The sequence below is a fragment of the Callospermophilus lateralis genome, chromosome 14, assembly GCF_048772815.1.
Source record: "Callospermophilus lateralis isolate mCalLat2 chromosome 14, mCalLat2.hap1, whole genome shotgun sequence".
In the NCBI taxonomy this organism is placed as follows: Eukaryota; Metazoa; Chordata; class Mammalia; order Rodentia; family Sciuridae; genus Callospermophilus; species Callospermophilus lateralis.
Window position 1 is genome coordinate 50,120,695 of NC_135318.1, and position 18,385 is coordinate 50,139,079.

The following is an 18,385-nucleotide window of genomic DNA, read 5'->3' on the forward strand; positions in this document are numbered from 1 at the left end:
GGACTGGGAGTGGGAAGGTGGGACTGATCGAGTGTATGTGTGGGGTCTCTTGTGCTGTCTCATGGTCGCGCCCGTAGATCTGACAGCTGACCTGGAGGGAGGGTAGGTCACTTCCCTCTGCCCTAGTGCCTACTTCTGCTTCTTTTGAATAGAGGTTATTAAGCCTGATGGAATTTGGGAGAATTTTACGTAGAGCCCGTGTGCTCTTAAACCAGATTAGATTTTAAGACCAGAGAGGTGAAGGAGCCCTGTTAAGAACTCTGCTGGAGTAATTTGAGTAACCCTTTTCCGCCCTGCCCAGCCTTCACAAACGTGTTTATCATAAGACCTTCTGTTAGAAACTCTTTTTTCAGTGTGGAATATTGCTTTTTTCCTTGGGACCCTCTCTGCAGAGGGACTCACTTCTCTTAATTTAGTTTTCTGTATGTATGTTTGTATGTATGCAGATGGTGTATGTATGACCAAAGCCCTAATTCTCCATTAAACTTGAGTTCCCACTCTCTCTTTTCACTAGTCTCGGTTTTGCTACAGAGGGTTCAGTGACATAGGGCGAATTGTTTTTCATCGGAGCCTTATTTCCCATATCTGGTTTTGGGGATGGTAGTGTCTGCCCTAAGAGGCTCTGTTTGAAGACATGTAGGATGATTTCCTACTCCTGTCACTGGCCTGTTGAAGTTATGGAGGCTTTAGTGAGGGGTCCTGGTGCAATTAATATAGAATTCCCTCCTGGCATCAACTTCCTTTACCTAAAACTGTGGGAACAGTTAGATTTGTCTGAGGATGAAATCAGCCAAATTTGGCAAATGCATTTAGAAGGTTTTTAAAATCCAAGGAATGTGGTAGTCTTTTGAGGAAAATAAGCATAACTTAATTGAATTGATTTTTTGGGGGGTGACTTCTGAAGGAGGGCTGAGTAAATAGATGGCTTATGTGGTTAGGAAGATTTCCTTGTTTTAAAAAAATCATGATTTAGATTTCTCTAAAACTTCTATATTACCATTATCCTAAAAATAGGAAAGTGGAACTGGTAATTCATGATTGACTTTACACTGTACTCTTTGTTCAAATGTGATTTTTTTTTAAAGTTACTTTAAAAAGCAGGAAGATCCAAGAACATTAATCATTTTAGTTTACATGATGCATTGTTGGTATAAGGCAAAGATGTTCTGGATAGAGATGTGTGAGGCTTTTTCAGCTGATGGAGGGATTAAGAGAAAAGGTGAATCCTTTCTGAAAACATTAGCTTTTAATGATTTCTAATGATGTTGAGTTTTTGGGAAAACCTAATTTAAGAATGCTGACCATCCCTGAAATATTGCTTTCTTGACCACCAGGTCAGTCTTTTTAAAAAACAAACAAACAAACCAAAAAACCAACTTTTTTTAAAATTGTAGATGAACACAGCACCTTTATTTATTTATTCATTCATTTTTTAAGCGGTGCTAAGGATTGAACCCAGTGCTTCACATGTGCAAGGCAAGTCACTGCCACTGAGCCACAATCCCAGCCCCACCAAGTCAGTCTTTTAATTCTTTCTAACTTCTTCTTTTTTTTTTTTTTTGAAATATTTTTTAATTGTTGATGAACCTTTATTTATTTTATTTATTTGTATGTGGTGCTGGGAATCGAACCCAGTGCCTCATGCATGCTAGGCAAGCGTGCTACCACTGAGCCACAACCCTTATTTAGAGTTCTTTTAATATATTAACATTTTAAAATTTTTTATTTAGTGTTTTTTTTGATAGTTTTATTAGTTTGTTAAAGACTTTAAAAATTACTGAATGCAAACGGATATATATTTTTTTTCCCCCAGTACTGGGGATTGAATTCAGGGGTGCTTTATCCTCCCCATCCCTTTTGTTGGGGGATGTATATGCCATGGATTGAACTCAGGAGCTCTCGACCACTGAGCCACATCCCCAGCCCTATTTTGTATTTGAATTAGAGATAGGGTCTCACTGAGTTGCTTAGCACCTTGCCATTGCTGAGGCTGGCTTTGAACTGGCCATCCTCCTGCCTCAGCCTCCGGAGCTGCTGGGATTACAAGCATGTGCCATTGTGCCCACCCCCCCATCCCTTTTTATTTTTTGAGACACGACCTCATTATATTGCCCAGGCTGTCCTAAAACTTGTGGTCCTCCTGCCTAAGCCTCCTGAGTCTCTGGGATTACAGGAGTTTGTCACTGTGCCCAGCTAAATGGTTGCTTTTATAAATACTGAGATCCTGCAACTGGGATAATATATAATCTACTGCAGCAAATCCAATAGGATATATAAATTACAAATACTGAAAGATTCTCATAAAGGCCTTTTGGTCTTATGTATAAGTGCTTAGGGGAAACTAAAGTCATTTTGATCAGTTAGTTGCCTGATATTTTTTGGTGTGCCCAGAAAGCTGAAATGTGAATTAAACTAGTCTATGGTAAATATTTGCTGGCTGCATAATCAAAAGCATCTGTTAGGGGCTGGGATTTTGACTCAGTGGTAGAGTGCTTGCCTCGCACACATGAGGCACTGGGTTCGATCCTCAGCACCACATAAAAATAAATAAATAAAATAAAGATATTGTGTCCATCTACAACATATATATATATATATATATATATATATATATATATATATATATATAGAAGAAGAAGAAGAAGAATGCATACCCCCAACAGGTGTGGGTCCAGTTGTTCTCCCGCCACTGCCTCAAGGTGGGATAACTGTTAGTAGGTACTTGCCAAATTTGTCTCCAAATTGTAGGATGAATATATTCCTCTCTCTGGAGAGGCAATTACTGTTCGGATAAGAGGTGTGTACATGTGTGGGGTAAGGCTTTGAGAGAATTGATGTAATGATTTCATCATCACCCACTGGTGATGAGGCTTTGCCAAGTCTAACAAAGCTTCAGTGAGAAGAACTTATTACTTGATGGAGAATTTTTTTTTGGGGGGGGGAGGGGGGTGGCAGTGGCACACATAGTGGCCCAGTCTCTACTGCTAGAACAAGTTATTTGTACTGAGTTTTCTATTCCTTACAACTCTTGAGTTGAGTTTTTTGCACTACTTAAGTTGCTCCGATTGTGAGTTTTATGTCCTTTGCTCAGCAGCTTTGTCTTGGCTTGAATTAATCATTGTAACAAAATCCAACCTTTGTGAGAGTCAGCATTGTTGATAAAGTTATAACATGTAGAAATATTTGTGTAATTTAAACTTTCAGCATCTCCATAGTTAAATTGAAGAACTTTGTTACGGGTTATTTTCTGTGCCTCTGTAAATGTTCCCTTATAGCAGGTTTAATATTATTTAAAAAAAAATTCTGATGTGGCTACAGAGGGGAAATTCCCAGTAGCCAGGAAACCGATACTTTCCACTTTTCACTCTGCAGCATTTTAAACCAAGTTTATTGCTCAGATGTGTTCAGTGTGATGTGACTAGAAGGTTCATTGCTTACTGGAATTTTTTTTTTTTTTAAGGTATCATCCAAGGTAATCAACTCTGGAGTGTGGGTGGTTAGGTTCTATCAGTGGTGGTGTGGTGGTTTAATGGTTATAAGCCTAAACTTGAAGTCAATTGGATGATTTTTTTTTTTTTTAACTTGAGGTATAACTTGAAGTGTGTGAAGTACCCAAAGTGTGAGCTTATGTGTATGTTTCTACCTTCCAGATCCAGAAATAAACATTTCTTCTACTATAGAAGGTTCTGGTGTTCCTTTCTAGTCAGAACGTACTCCCTAGAGGGAACAGTTATTCTTACATCATCATAGATGTGATTATATCATCATAGATTGGTTTTACCTATTCTCGAACTCCACATAAGTGGAATCTCAGAATGTACAGAGTGTGTAGTTTTTTGTGAATCAGGCCCGGATTTGAGTTCTGTTTTGCCACTTACTATGTAACTATGGACAAGTTACTTGACTCTGAGCCAGTTTTCTTGTTGTGAAATATATCATAGATATGCTGGGAAAGTTTATGTGAATGATATACCTAAAATACCTAGCACTGTGGCTGATAGGCAATTTTTTATTTCATTAAAAAGATAACTAAAGCAACTATGTCTTCTCTGTTTATACAATCCATTTCATTATAAAAGTCAGATAGGTCTTTTTTTTTTAATATAGGTCTGTTATTGAAAGTTAGGAAACCAAATTTGTTTGATTCAATACTTTGTTGATGTGGCATTTAGCTTAAAAAATGTATTATTTGTTGATAGTTGATCTCCTATTACTTTTAGTGGATTTTTCCTCTCCAATGACAGTTATTGAAATGTTCCATACATAGCTCTTGATCTGCTAGCTGTGTTATGAGCTAGCATGCAGAAGGGTGCGGTAGTGAGAGCTGGTTTGCATTTGATCTTGAAGTGTGTGGAAGTGTTTAGATGAAAGTCATCAGTAAGTGCCCAAGATGCTCAGAACATTTACTGCTGCATTATGTATTGTGAAGTAATTATTTCAGAAGTGAAAGCACAGGCCCTATTGTTTTAATTGCATGCTTCAGACAAACCATTTAAAATGTTTTTGACTTTCGTAATCTTAACTCTGTAAGTGGTTTTATATATTCAATGGTCTCATGTCCCCAGTGGGTTTATTTGATACTTCTTAATTTTGGACTCCTCCTTCAATTGTAACTTGGGTGATATTTTAGCATTCTTTCCAAAAGTTTTTCTTATATTTATTTAGAAACAACATTCAAGATAAGGTGAAGGAAATTAACATGAATCCCAATGTGTCTTAACACTAACTATTAACAACTTGATTTGGACCCTGTAAGTGTTCTTCTCTGCACATGTATACTTCTAGAATGACCTCAGAAAAAACACACTGCTGGCACTTTAGGCTTATTTGACAGTGTGATGACTTGCCTAAGAGATGCCTGGCAGATAGGGCAGGTATATCAGAATGCCTAGGTTCAGGCCCATTCATATTCTAACTCTTGCTTGTAGCTCTCCCTCTTCTTAGTAGTACTGGGAACCCAGTCCCCTGAGTCTCTCTCCAGGGAGCCTCCAGATTGCAGGAACTGAGAGGGAATGCCTATTCTGAAATCCTCCTCCTCTAGTTAAGAGCTCAAGATGATGACTGGTGAAGTGGGCTGTGTTCAGTAGCTAGTGTCCATTGATAGAACACCTAGCACTGTGCTCTGTCCTGGGTGTGTTTACTGGTGGGTCAGGCATGATTCTGGGTCTTGGCCTACTGAAGTTGGCTGTCTGGTAGACACTGAAAAGAAATTGGTGAGAGTGCTCCTGAAGAGGCAGAAACAAAGTGTGTGTTGGGCAGTCAAGAAAGGCTCCCTGAGGAAGGGGCACTTGGACTTAGCCTTGAAGAATGAACACATAACTTTTTAGGGGCAGAGAAAGGAAGGCAAAGGTGGCCATCATATTGCAGCCTGAGAGAACAGGATACTGCGAAGGCTCATAGAGCCATGTCAGGGGAAGCAGCAAGGTATCCTGTGAGTTTGGAGTGCAGGGTGCTTTGGAGCAGGTAACAGCCTGCAGCACAGCCTCAATGACTGTGCAGAGATGTGGTACTTGATAGTTTCAGAGGCAGTGGGGAGCCATTGAAAGTTCTTGGGTGCACAGGATGTGGTGACATGTCATGGTCAGACTTGCATTGAAGAGGATGAACTTGAGCCAGAGAGGTGGATGGGAGACTGGACTGATCAGGAGCCTGGGTCATTATATAGACAGCCTGGTGGGGCTGTCTGCTTCCTATTTCCCCTGCCCTCAATCTGTTCTTGGGAAGAAACTGGAATTAACCTTGAGTTCACTTCTCAGATTCAGACTCCAGTGAGTCCCTCTCTTCCCCAGAATAAACCCAGAATTCTCACATCACCTATTGGGATGTGGATATCCTTGTCTCTCACCTCCCTTCACCCCTCCACTCACTAACTTTCCTGCCTGTGGCCTTGGTGCCGCCTGCTACCTCTGGCTGCAGTTATTCTTCACCCTTTTCTCTCTGATCACCTCGCTTAACACAGCCTTACCCTTATTCCTTTAGTTTTTGTAGTTTTGTTTTAGACATTGCTTGGTTTAAGTGGGTGCTTGTTGGAATTTATTGAATTAGGCCACCTCATTAGCTTCGGTAGGGGAAAAACTCAGTTCAAAAACAGCAGAGGTGGTACAGGATTAAAGACCATGTGTGTTTGAAAGAGGTGAGAGATGAATCATGGATGGGTGGGATAAGATTTAGAAACCAATTAAAGAAGATGTGGAGGAGGAGGCGAGCTACAGACATGGGCCATTGGGATGTCATTTAGCATATGGAATATTAGAGTCTGTGGTAGTGTCTAAGGGTGCAAAGGACAGGAGTGTGGGATGAGGGAAGACCTAGTAATGGACTTGGTCCATTTTGGGGGGTTGAGGCCAGGAATTAAGGCTGCCAAGAGGGAAGAGAATCAGGAGGTGATAGGGTTTGCCCCAAATGGGAGGGTAGAAGTGGTGGCCAAAGGTGTTGGGTGCCCTGGGAATCCAGGAGAGTACAAGGATTGTGAAGATGCTAGATGTGAGGGGAATTAAAAAGGGGCCAAGGCACGACGAGGGGCATGACAAGAGTGAGTAACTGCAGCACCTGGAGAGAGAACTTTTCAGTGGAGAAGTGGAGATTGCTAATGGTTCAAGAACCTAGGGGCACAGCAGAAGTTGTCAATGGGGGTGACTGGTGATGTGGAGATCTTGCAGAAGGAGGGTTAGGTTCCAGAGCTGACATCAAGTATCACTGTAACCATGGCAACTCACTTAGCCTCTGTTTCCCACCCCCTTGCAAAATAGGATAAAACCTGCACAGCCACCTTTCTGGTTTATTTTAAGTGTAAATCCATTGAAATTGTGAATATGAAGGTGTTAACACTCTAATAAGGTATTTCTATGAACCATAAATTTGCCACAGCTTATATAATTTTTGCTTCACAATTTTTATCATTTATTTTCTTTGAAAAGCACTCAACATTCAAATGCTTCTCTAAAGTGTTGCTTTTTTGAGTCCTGATCAGGGAGTGATACAGAGTGTGTGTGTGTGTGTGTGTTTAAACAAACCCTTCAGGTCTAGCCCTAGGTGTTCAGTAGGAAGCCTGGTGGTATTCTCAAAATCAAATATATTTGTCTAACACAGAAAGGGTCAGAGTGGATTTGTTACAAATGTCATCCTATCTAAATGTACCTGGTCCTCTGTATCCATGAGTTCCACAACCAAGGGTTTAACTAACTGTAGGCCAAAAACATTCAGAAAACAACAACAACAAATAATGCAAGGTAAAAAATACAGTATAAAGTTGCTTTTGGAAAATATGGTGTGTGTGTGTGTGTAATATATATACATAAAGTTTTATTTAGCCATAAAGAAAAATGAAATTATGTCATTTGTAGGAAAATGGATGGAATTAAGACCATTTTGTTAAGTGAAATAAGCCAGACTCAGAAGGTCAAGGGTCATGTTTTTTTCTCTTATACAAAATTTAGAGAGGAAAAAGGAAAAGAAAGGTGGGGGTGAGGTGGGGAGGATCTTGTAAACATCAAAGGGAGATCAGTAGAGGAAAGGGACCAAGAAAGGGGAGAGTGCCTGGGGAGTGATATTGGCCAAATTATTTTGTTATATTGTGTGCATGTATGATTTGTGACAACAAACCCCGTCATTAGTTTTCAAGCATAATGCACCAGCACTTTCATAGTGTTGACTTTGTATTAGGTAGTATAAATAAATAATCTAGAGATGATTTAAAGTATACTGGAGGATGTACATATAAGTTATATGCAAATAATGTGCCATCTTAAAGACTTGAGCATCAGAGGGTTTTGCTGTCTTCAGGGTCCTAGAACCAGTTCCTCATAGATACTGAACTAATGAGATATTTTTCTTATATATATATTTTTATTTTTTAGTTGTAGTTGGAGACAATACCTTTATTTTGTTTATTTTTTTAATGTGGTGCTGAGGATAGAACCCAGGGCCTCGTACGTGCTAGGCTAGCATTCTACCACTAAGCCGCAACCCCAGCCCTAATGAGGTGTATTTTTTACACTTCTTATTTTATAGCTGAATTTGAAACTCGTTTATGAGGAACTTTTGTGGCTATTATTCTTTTAAGTGAGATGCAGCCATTTTACTTTTCTTCTTTCCCTTCCTCACATAGGAATTATTTCCTTCAAATGAACTTAAATATCTATGGATAGCCCTATTTTTAACTGAATGTTTCTCTTTCGAGTTTTTGTTCCTCAAGGTTGATGGATCCTGTTTAAAAAACAAAACTCTTTATAATTGAAGTTTTCAAACAAGTATGACACAGAGAAGTGTATAATAAAGCCTTAGGTGGCCAGCGGTTCTTTCAGCAGGATGATTTTCTTTTTTCATCCCTCCCCCACTCGTGACCATACTGAAGGGTGTGGAGGTCCACAGTGGGGAGGCTACTGTTAGTGTAGAGGCAGCTGAAGCTGTGGGGATCCAGCAGAGGGAATGCCTCGCGGGAAGCTCTAGGCACAAGGATGGATTGCTGTGGTCCTGGTGGTTCCACATGTATGGTAGTGTACAGTATGTGACCATGACATTCATAGATGTACTTAAAACTGAGGTGATTTAAATTGCTTGGCAAAAGAGGCCCACTTTCCTAGCTGCTCAGCAGTGTGCCCATATATTGAGCAAACAACATGATCTCTTTTATTTTGGCAACACGTGTTTTTCTTGGCAAGTGGTGGGAGAAAGCTGTGTTACTATTTGACCTTCTTTAAATAAGTAGCCATAAGTCTTGGTTGAATGATTGGATGATTCCTCAACCCCTTCCTTTAATAGGATATTTGGATGAAAGGCCAGAAGGTCATTTATTTGGAGGCTTTGTTTTCTAAACTCACATGACTTATTTTAATATTTTAAAAAATGAGTTAGAAACCACAGTGCTCAAGCCCCTACCAGTAACTAGTTACAATTTAGCCAACATTTGAGAAATGGAGAAGGGGCAGGGAAGGAATCAGCAAAGGGAGCTGGGAGAAGAGCCTTTTGGCTTGTTTTTGCCACCCAGGGTCACAAGTCACTAGGAAGGTGGTCTTCTGGAAGGAGAATGATTTCTGATCCTAGAGAAGGGGACATTGTATGTGTGCGAAGTGGTGCTGGGGCACATGGTGGTTGGGTGCGTTTCTTGTCAGTCATTTATGGCACTTGAGGGTGGGCTGTGTAGTTCCGCCTCCCTTGGGGTTCAGGGCTGGATCTCAGGTCCCTTGGAACCATCCTGGTTGGGAGGCATTGCTGGTGTGGAGGGTGGTTTCCAGGTGACTAGATGGTGGTACTCTTTTAGAGGGCCTCTGGTTTGGGGAGATCCTGAATGCCAGGAGGAGAGGTTAAATCCAGAACCCTACCCCAGTGCTCACAGAATAGGAGGCAAATTTGAACCCGAGTCTTGAAGATAAGAGTAGAATAAAGCAGCAAGAGAAAGGGCATTTTTAAGCTGAGAGAAGCCAGCCTGAGCAGAGGTATGGATGGAAAGTATAGAAGTTGTTTTTAAGGGGTTCTTGTGCTCAGAAGGCTGTCAGAGGGGGATTTTGAGGTTGTCATGCTTGGATCTGGGGTCAGGTCTTTGTGAGAGTCCTCAGTGAGGATGGGGATGTCTGACCTCGCAGCTCTGCATTGGTGTTGGGGCATAGGTTCCCAGTTCTTGACCCTCTGTGCTCTCTGGGAACTTCAGACAAGTTTTACATCCTGGGAGCCAGTTTGCTTATCTGTAAGAGGAGGATAGCTTCACAGAATATATCCAGTTGGCCTTTGGCACACTTCTGGGCACATAGAGGAATCCTTAGTGACCAAGGTAGGGACTAGGTGTGCAGTTGTTGATTTGCCTTGTTATAAGGATTGTCCCTGATGATTGTCCCATTTCTTGTATTATTTCCCTCCCCCGAGGTGTTAGGTCCTTGGCCAACCTTCCTGTCAATTCGCCCTTTTTAATACATTATTTAAAAATCTCTGCACAGGCCAGTTTTACAGAATGTTCTATATGGGTTTGTGTGTATGTGTGTTGCTAGGGATTGAAACTGGGACCTTGCACATGCTGAGCATGTGCTCTACCACTGAACCACAACCGCAGCCTTTACTGTGAGATTTTTCATGCCAGTTTTTAGAAGAGTGAGTCAGGCAGCTATCTCAAGGCTGCTCCTCTAAGAGACTCCACGTGGGTAAGTCAAGGAGTCCTAGAGTTTGAGACTGTGTCCCTTCTGCTCCTTGGTATTCCCTTCACTACCAAGGGCATGTTCTCTTTTAAGAAAATATGTCACTGAAAACCTTCCTCTTAAGGGCCAAAAAATTGAGACCTCCCAAGGCAATTTATTAAGTTACCTAAAATAAACACAGTGAATGTCATTGGTATAAATTTAAATGTTTATTGAAGTTACAAAAGAAGGCAATTTTTTAATATGTTTTATGCAATCCCTAGTTGGAGAGTGTTGGCACAATGCTTTCCTTATTTTTAGAGCTTGTATTTTTATTTTGGAAGAGATACAAATATAAACATTTTAATTTCAGGAAAATTATGGAGATGCTGTCAAGCTCTGTATGTCATGGGATAAGAATTACCAAATATAATTTCATAGAATTGGGAAGGATTGGTTATTTTGAATTTGTCCTTATAGTACCTGTGAGAAGTGACATGGATGGTTCTTTATGTCATGGAAAATGGCAGGTTGAATTTGGTTGTCCAAGTACTTAACAGTAAATGATTCTTTTAGAATCTGAATTTTTTTACTTATGTTTGTGATCATTTGTCACAGCCTATAGAACTACATGTTGGAGGATGTCGTTTTGAAAATTGAAGAGTTTGAGGGGAGTCAAAATTTTAATTTTGTTAGTTGGTCATTAATTGAGTTTTACTAGATAAAATAAGTTACTTTTATGATGCCCATTTGAAAATATTCTTTCTTAATTGATTTCCCCAGCTGTTCTGTCTATGTGTCTGTAGGTATGAGTAGCCCACCTAACAGATGCTGCATTATCTCCCCAATCCCCCATACTCCTGCACACCAAGGTTGCCAGACTGGGCTTGATGGCCTACTTATTTCCAGAAGCAATTATATAAGGTCAGCTTGACAACTCAGTTTATATAATGGGATCTGTTTCTAATCCAGTACTGCAATTTATGCATGTGCATATTTATTAATTTTTAATTGCCTCTCCTTTCCTTCCCCCATCCCTTGGGCCTGTATTTGTTTATAGATTAATTTAATTGTATTTGACTGTTTCCTGAGAGGTGGTTTTAGGTGATGTACTGCTAACTTAACATGATACCTTTACACAGTCCTGATGGGTGAGGTGTTGAGAAAGCTTGAGAATTGGAAAAGTCTTATGACCTTATGGACAGGAGTGGCTAAGACTGGCAGATAGACTGGGCCAGGGAGGGTTGCTTTATGTGGGGAGAGGTACGCTGGATACTAGGACCTGTGTGTGAAATTATCTAAGAATGATTATTTACTGCAGTATTAAATATTCTCAATCAAAAAGATTATAAAGAATAAAGATTTTTCTTTAGGTCCTACTATCTTTACTGCCTCTCCCCTTTTTTTGTCTTTCTTGTTCTCGTATTTATTGTCTTGAGTGGCAGTCTGCTCTAAAGACAGAGCCAGGCTTTCTGGTATGCCTGACATGTTATCACATAGTGATAGGTCAGATAAACATGGGTGAGGTGTTGTAATAGCAAGGAGGAGGAAGTAATAAAAGTGAGTGCAGTCCAGGTTGGGAGAAATGGGAGTGCAGGGCTAATGGTGTCTTAAATTTTTTTTTTTTTTTTTATGTTGATAACCCAGAATTGAAGCTGTAGGTTGTGGGAAAAGATTTTGCATTAATAATAATTCTCACTGCAGGTTCTCCTCATCTGTGAGTGAATTGGTTGGAGCAGGTGTTCTCTTTGGCCTTGGAAACGAAATTTTTATGACTTTTTTTCTGGTAATGAAATTGGGATATGATCCACGTGTGGAATGCGTGTGAATGTTGTTGGAAGGACGGGAGAGTGAGGTGGTGCAGTTTGTGGTTAGCACAGTTTATGGTCAGTCACCTCTTTTGTTCCAGGATGGCTGACTGTTCTCTCAGAGCAGGAAAGCAGGGGTCTGTCCTCCAGCAGGCTGTAGGGATCTCTTCCTCAGCATGTCGTGCTAGAGGGGAGAGGAGGCAGTTTCCTCTCTGTGTAAACAACTCAGACACAAGACTCTGCCTGGACGTGTTTATGACTAGGCTAGTTTAAGCCCCTGCCAATCTCCCATTCTTTACTATAGGTAAATAACTCACTAATCCAATGTAGCCATGAAACACGAAACATCTGCAAAGATTCTACCTGAGGTGTGGAAGGTGCCTGCATTACCAGACCAGTGCCTCTGGACACCTTAGTTCAGGGAGGGTACCCAAGTGGCCATTTTGTCTACATTATTCCTTTCTCAATTTGATGTTTTAAAGATCTTCAAAATTCCCTGACCTTTCTTGGAATTGCTTAAATGTTCCTCGGTATCCAATAAATGCTACTGATCTCAGGTCCTTAATTAGTTTAGGAAGCGCAGCTTTGCTTGGGGATTCTTGAAGTCCTCTCTGAGCCCCACAGTCTGGTGATAAGAAGTGCATGAGGGTAGACTCAGGGTGGACTCCTCAGGGTCCAAAGCCCAAACTCTGGCTCCACCCAGATTAGCTCTGTGACCTCAAATTAACAGCTTCACTTTTTTTTTTTTTTTTTTTTTTAAGCTCATTGTGAAGATGGAATAAGATGGGAACATCTCTAGATGGGAACTAGAAAAATGGGCAAAGGGAACGTGGAGTAGGAAAATCGGGAAGGAAGTCTGTGGAAAGATGGTGTGCATTAAAACAGGGAGGTGGGTTTTTTTTTTTAGTTTTCATTTTTAATACAGTAAAGATTTAAAGACAATGTCCACATCAGTGTTGATGACTCCATGCTCTTGCGGGTACAATGAGAGGGTAAATCTGTCTGGCTTTTTTTTTTTTTTTCAGTTGTTGATAGACCCTATCTGTCTGTCTGTCTATCTATCTATCTATCTGCCATTCCTGGCCCATGGGAGCAGCTGAACTTAAGGTCGTCCCTGTGAATTTCCAGGAACATCAAATAAAACACAGACACATACTTGACCTTTAAACAAGCTTCAGGACAGCTCCTCCACTTGGCCTCAAGCTCCCTAAGTGGGAGAGAGAGGAGCATGGTTCCGAAGTGGGCTTTTATTGGGAGGATCCTTTCTTAGGAAGTTCCATCCAAAAAAGGTAAGAAGGGACGGAATTACAAGGGAAATGTGAGTATAATTCAGCCCAAGGGGACCGGAGCAATGTCCAAGTCACAAGCCTCTCCACTCCAAGACGGAAGATGCGAATCATTCAGAGCAGCTCCCCACATCTATGTATGTGTCTATCTATTTGTTTACATGCAGTGCTGAGAATCCCAGTGCCTCACACATGCCAGGCAAGTGTGCTACCACTGAGGCCCAGCCCCAGCCCCAGTCTGGCTTTTCTTATTGTGGGGGAGTAAGGGTGAAGGTGCAGGGAATTGCTTGATTAGATGTTACGTGACTTCAACAGGTTGTGCTCCCTTTGTAATTTTTCCAAAGGCAGAATTCACATGACGAAAGAAGACATACATGGGAGTGAGTTTGTCACTTCTTTTTGTTATAGGGAAAATCAGGAAAACTCAGGCTCATGGATTAGCAGTTGGTGAGGCAGACCAAACATTCCTGTGTGCTGTGGGCAGTGATGTGGGGATCTGATGACAGGAGGCTAGCCTGACCTGTGCTCTGAATCTGCTTCTGGAAATGAAGTCTCAGAGAATCTGAAAGCCCACTATGTTTGTAATCATTGTGGACATCCAATTTGGAGTCCTTCATATCCCCCCATGACAGAAGTTCCCATAGAGAGTAGATACACTCAAGAGAGATTGTAGGCAGGCTACATCAAGTGTGAGAAGCCATACCTTGGGCTGGGGGTGTCCAATATTTATAGAAGGACTGTATCAGGGGCCAGACTGGATGTAGAGCCACACAACTTTATGCCAGTCCCCACCCCCTCCTCATTTTACAAGAGCATTAGCCAAGGGCCTCTTGCTCAAGATTTACAACTGTGCTTTCTGCATCTCAATGGCTCAACCCCTTTAAGACTCAGTATCAGTATATCTCTCTTTCTATCCTAAAACCCTATTATTCCCTGTCTTGTTTTCCCTGCATTTCTGGAATCTGTCCTGTTGCAAGCCCCATTCAAGTCCTGCCTTGTTTCCTGGTGTCAGCTAAAGGACTGTAGTGTATTTATTGCTCTTCTTCCCATTCTTGTACAGGAAGCATGTTTTATACGCTTTCCCCTTTAACTTCAGACTTAAAATGTTTATGGTTAGAGGTGACTTTTGATTGATGATACAGATATCTACAACTTGTGCCAATTTTTCAGTTATTACCTCTGTGCTCCAAAGTCACCTGTTGTTGCCTGTTCTCTGAAAATGGATATGGGCCCTTCTATAAATGGAGGGTTTTTCCTCATAGGAGGAAGGAACTTGTCCTTCCTGAGCCCAGTGTATGTGTGTCTGTGGTGAGGGTGTGAGTCTGGCTTCCCAGAGAGCCTGTTGCTGTCCCTGCACACCTTGATGCCTCCCAGGCACAGCTTTCACCAGTATGGTGCTGCTCTGCTTTGTCTCTCTGGCAGCAGTGGTTAGACTGGAACCTGAGATAGAGCAGCCTGGGCCTAGCCCCGATCACCACTCCCTGCACCCTGTCCTCAGCCACCATGTATGAGCACCCATGGTGCTCCCTGTGTGCTGGCCATCTACTTGTTCTCCTGAGCATTCCCTGAGCTGCTCTGCCCTGCTGTATGCTGGTGTGCCAAGCTCCTGCAGAGGGAACCTCCTCAGTTCCCAGTTCCAGCAGCTCCCAAGGTTGCCTGTGTGTGCTCTGCTCCCACACACCTGCTCATGCCACCCCACAGTCGTGCTTGCCCACACCCCAGGTGGTAGTCCCTCTGCTTTTCCTGGTGACTGTGGGCTGTATCTGTACCTTCAACAAACCATGAACTCCCCCCCACCCCTTTCAAATTTGTCCTTTTGGGGCACTTTTCATCTGTCCCAGGTCATCCTTTAGATTCTTACTTCATGTTCACAGTTACTCAGTTATCATGTTCTTTGTATGAAACTTCCTTTGCTTAAATTGCTGACTCCTAGTTGGACCCGGACTGTAAAGCGCCCTGTGCAGTGCAACTAAACAAGCAGAGGCTGGATCAGAAAGAAGTCTCTAGAGGGTTTTCTGAGAACCTGCCAAGCTATACATGCTGATACTAAGGTCCTAAAGGTCAGAGGGGAAACAATGCCCCTTTGGATTCTTATCAAGGCCTTTGGGCTGGCCAGGGAGGGACTGCCTGCATTGTAGCATTTCTTCTCTAGAGTTACTATTCTGCCTTAGGCAAGTCATGCCCTTGGTTTTCCACATCCCTCTCCTGTCATAGCCTTGGAGGTGACAATTACTAGAAGTCTGGCCTTGGGCTGGAAGGGAGGTGGAGGCCTCCGTGTGGCGGGGAGTGGCTTTGGTCTACTGTGGAGGGAGGAGAGAGTCCTCACCTGGGAAGTACTGCTGACTCCCACACACCTCTGTTCCTGTGCTTGGGGATGTTCAGGCAGAGAGCACTGGTGTCATGTTGCTTTTGGTGGATGTGGGCCTATGGGTAAACGGGGATGACTGTGGCTGTACTTTGTACTCCAATTTATCCCTTAGGTCCAACATGGACTCACTGATTCTGAAACTCTTACATCCTCTAAGAGTATTCTTCAAAAAATTTTTATTGTCCTTTAGTACTTAAATCAAGTGAGGTGGATTTATATCATTTAAATATATTATATGTACTTCACCAGCCCATGTCTGAGTGATTTTCCACACCATCTTTTTGGAAAAAGGATGTGTATTTTAATTAATTGTTTCTACTCAGTACTCACAGTGTTCAGTGACCTTGACCAGATGACTGGCATATCTGTTCAGCAGAGGTTGAGTGCCATGTGCTGGGTGTCATGGTGGTACAGGGTGAAGAACTAGATCATGGCAGCTGCCTGGGTGTGAGCCAACCTGACCTGGGGAGGATATCCTGACCCTGGGAGGCCGGTGGTTAGGCTGGGCACCTCCTTGGACAGGTGATCTCTTGGAGGAGAAGCAGTGATAGGACCCAGAGCCCAATCCTTGGGAGTGAAGGGAGGTGTTGTAGCAGGTGTTGTAGGAGGTCGAGTTAGGCTGCAAGGGAGCAGTAGCATGTGGTGGTAGCTAACCACACTGGGAGGGCAGCTTGAGCAGGGAGGGTATGTGCAGGGAATGGGGCAGAGTGGACAGTGAGGCTTTAGGCTTTTGGGTGGTGGCAGAACCTGAACTGAATAAAGGAGAGGTGAGGAGGAGGTACAAGTGATATTGTGGAGGTGGGAACACAGGCCTGATCCTTGTTGAATGTGGAGAGCAGGAGTCGGGGGATATAGCTCAGTTGGTAGAGTGCTTGCCTCACATGCACAAGGCCCTGGGTTCAATTCCCAGCACCACCACCAAAAAAAAAAAACAATGCTGGGGTTTTCATCCAGATGCCCAGGAACTTGACCCATTGAAAACAGGGGACTCTTGAAAGAGGGTCTCCAGAAGGAATTCAGAAGCTAAGATCTGGAGTTAGATGGGCAACTATGAGTTCTTTTGGAGGTGATATTTATGGCAGTGGGTGGATGAGTTTCTAGAAAGAAAACTTTATTAAAGAGGCAGTGAAAGACAAAACTCAAGAAATGTGCTGCCATTTATTGTTTGGTGGAGAAAGCAGAACTCCTGGGAAACAACTATTGAGTGCCTGTGGCATGATGGACGACAAGCTGGTATGGTAGGTTATATCATCCCCATTTCACAAATGAGCAAACTGAGGGTCCGAGAGGTGAAGCAACTTGCCTCAGGTCACATAGCCAGTAGGTAGCATAATCAGAGAATTTAACTGGTTGATCTGCAGCAGATGCCAGACTGGTTTTCCAGACTGAAGTTGGATCTGGGACATCTCCATCCTCAAACATCTGCTAGCCTTGTTTTTAAATTACATAATCTTTCCACTGAGGACCTAAAACCCTTTTAATTTTATTAAAGGCAGGGCAAGATGACCTCCCTGTCATCATTTCTTTACCTTCCTTTTTTCTGAAATTTCTATACCTATTTATTTGAAAAATGAATTTAGTGATTTATTTTATTTATTTATTTATTTATGTTTGTTTTTTCCGTACCAGGGATTGAACCTAGGACCTGGTGCAAGCTAGGCAAGTGCTCCACCATTGAGCTCTACCTCCACCTACACATTGTGATTAATTTCATTTTAAACGATAAATAACATTTGAGCAAATCAGCCGTGCTAGACTTTGTGGGAGTAGTAATCAATGAGGACCTGAACACAGCCTGCCAGACACTTTGATCTGTAGTGTTGCCTGTGGGGATGTGTAGGTGAATAGGTCCATTAGAAGTACTTTTCCCTTTTAATTTTTGACATGAAGGGTAAAACTAATGACTAGGAACCAAAATTCCTCAAATTTAGCCTATAGTTGTTCTATAATTTACAGACCAGAAAGCAGTCAGACAGCCTAGTGCCAGCCTCGCAGTGAGGAATGGGGGAGTCCTCGAGCTTCCTGCCCCAGGACTGGCAGGAACCCAGGCTAGTCCTCTTGCTCCACAGAAGCTTTAGGTATGGCCCAGCCCTTCTGGTACCACTGAGCCTCTGCGCTCGCATCCTCATCACCCCGCCATCTGCCATGAGTGCTGTTCTCTCCCCCAGAACCACTTAGCTGCAAACTGTCTCTGTTTATCCGAGCAGAACCTGGAAGGGATTGGCAAAGAGCAGGCAACAGATGGAGCAGCCTGGGAGGTGAAGATTTAGGGAAGCCACTCTTGCCAGGCCCTCAGAGCAGGGGCAGGCACAAGGATATACTGGTTCTCTGCCCTCATCGTGTGGCAGCAGGCCTCAACTGCTTCTCTCTCTGGGAATTTAGGGTTTGAGCAGAAGAGTGAGCAGGAAGCAGGACCCCCTAGACACAGAGGCTGCTGAATCAGACTCTCCTGGGGTTGAGTCACAAGTTTGGGTTTCCAGCCTCCTTGTCTCAGCCTGATTGGGTGGGAGTGTCCGGTCATTTTATTTTATGATTACAGGAAGTTTCTGCCCTAATTTTTTTTTTTATCCTTAACCTGTGTGTTAATTGGATTTATAGCACTGTGACAAAACACCTGAGATAAATCAGCTTAAAGAAGGCAAGGTTTATTTGCTTATGATGTTAAGAGATTTCAGTCTAAAAGTCACTTGGCCTTGCTGCTTTTGGGCCTGTGGTGATAGATAGAATTCATCATATTGGGAGCGTGTAGCAGAGAAAATTGCTTACCTCATTGTAGCCAGGAAGCTCGGATGGAGGGGGAGTGAGGTGGCAAGGGTGGAA

The 18,385-nt window shown here is 42.5% G+C and overlaps 1 protein-coding gene and 1 non-coding gene across 2 annotated transcripts in view; both read left to right on the top strand.

The window, feature by feature from the left end:
- Nucleotides 1-18,385, top strand: part of B3gnt2 (UDP-GlcNAc:betaGal beta-1,3-N-acetylglucosaminyltransferase 2) — a 29,171-nt gene that overhangs the window by 1,515 nt on the left and 9,271 nt on the right. The gene's annotated exons all lie outside the window — the stretch shown is intronic.
- Trnav-cac (transfer RNA valine (anticodon CAC)) lies at nucleotides 16,411-16,483 on the top strand. Its single transcript has one exon. It is a non-coding gene; the product is annotated as a tRNA-Val (tRNA).